The sequence below is a fragment of the Bidens hawaiensis genome, unplaced genomic scaffold (assembly GCF_021521415.1).
Source record: "Bidens hawaiensis isolate Kalapana, Puna unplaced genomic scaffold, B.hawaiensis_p1.1 tig00053185_1, whole genome shotgun sequence".
Classification (NCBI taxonomy): domain Eukaryota; kingdom Viridiplantae; phylum Streptophyta; class Magnoliopsida; order Asterales; family Asteraceae; genus Bidens; species Bidens hawaiensis.
In genome coordinates, this window is record NW_027499582.1 from 81,091 (window position 1) to 82,896 (window position 1,806).

Here is a 1,806-nt window from a genome sequence, read left to right on the forward strand (position 1 = left end):
TTCGATTTCAATTTCCTTTGCTGCATACGCTTCACAAAACCTAGGTTGCCTCCAGAACTTAGGGAGAGAATCTTTCTCTTTAGCAATGAGGTGAGGAAAAAGTGGCGCCAAAACGAACAAAGGACACCATTCTGTGGAATTTCCAAAAACGCAATGAAGAGAAGAGCAAAAAGATATGAACGATTCATAGGTTGCGGAAACTGGTCACACGAAGAAAGATGTAGAAAAAGTCAAACTCAGCCTCAGCATGAATATACCAAACTAATGAGGATGGGGGCTATTAGGCTAAAGCCGAACGATCCATTAGAGTTGGAAGTTATATTCATAACAGGATTGAGGAAGAATTAATCCATATCCTCGATAAAAATGGTCTTGACGATTTTTTCCTTAAAAGAGTCATTAGGTATATAGTATTTACCAAAAAAAAAAACAAAATAGAAGAAAAGGAGCTAACCATTGAAGACATCTCAAGACTCCCGACAAACAGCAGAAGTTGTATTTACCATTAAACCTTGAACCTCCACAAAATACCAATCCATACTCACACTAAACCGGAACCCCTTTTTACCTTCTGATCAATGCAACCCTTCTAAAGGTGGAGATTTGAACTTGTTACAAGCTTATTTATCACATGTTGCATTTTGGCTAAGAGTGTTCACATACCTACATCCCATGTATGATCTGATATAAAAACCGAGTGTGAGTGAACATTGCGAGAACGTGACGTTTTGCATAAACAGAAGCTCATAAAAACAAAAGTTCTCTCTTATTTATCACTAACATAAAGATTGGTATTTTGTTTCATCTTCTTGGAGCTCGCTTAAGGAATAGCTATAATCTAAATTTGCTGTTTTTAGAGAACATTTATAAGACGATTTCTTGGGGACAAGCAATGTTCAAGTGTGGGGATGTTTGATGTACATAGAAATATACATCTTTTCAGCATCAAATAATCTCTAAAAACTGCAATTTCTATCTAATAACATAGCATAAAAGGCTACTTATCATAATAAAACGTAATTTCAGGTGAAACCAAACCTCAAACGAAGAAACAAGCAAAAAGACTAAGAAAAACAGAAGAAAACACAAGAAAACAAAGAAACACGCCCCCATGTCTCAAGAAACACGCCCCCATGCTTATGGAACAAGAAAAGACAAAATCTGAGAACAAAAGCACGGGGTCGTGCTCAGCATGTACGAGGCCGTGGACTGAAATTCAGAAAAGACAAAGAAGAATTGAGCACATGTCACTAAAAAGCACGGGACCGTGCCTGCTAACCACGGGGCCGTTGCCAGCTCACACAAAAGACAAAACAAATCTGGCACATGTCATAAAAATACACGGGGCCGTGCCTCACCATCCAGATTGCCTATAAATAGTGGCTCATGTTGCATTCATCAAGGGTGCCTTGAAAAGATTTCTATCCGATTTTCTCTTATAAAAACACACACTAACACTCACATAGAAAGTTTAGTGAAGAGTTTGAAGGCTTGGAGGTCATCACCATTAACCATCATCATCAACCATCATCAACATCATTAAGAAAGAAGATTCATCTACATTTGGTTAGATCATTCAAAGTTTAATCATGTATTTGTTATCATCATTCATCTTAATGTTTATCATCATGCTCATTATGAGCTAAACTCCTTTTACCATCTAAAATCTATGAAGAAGCTTTGTTTTACTTGATAATTAATCAAGACATGTGATGTAGTCTAGTAAAGTACATGGTTATATTACAATTATCTTTTGATGAGAAATGTTTCACCATTTTAAATCACTAATTCAAAGTTGGTGGTTGT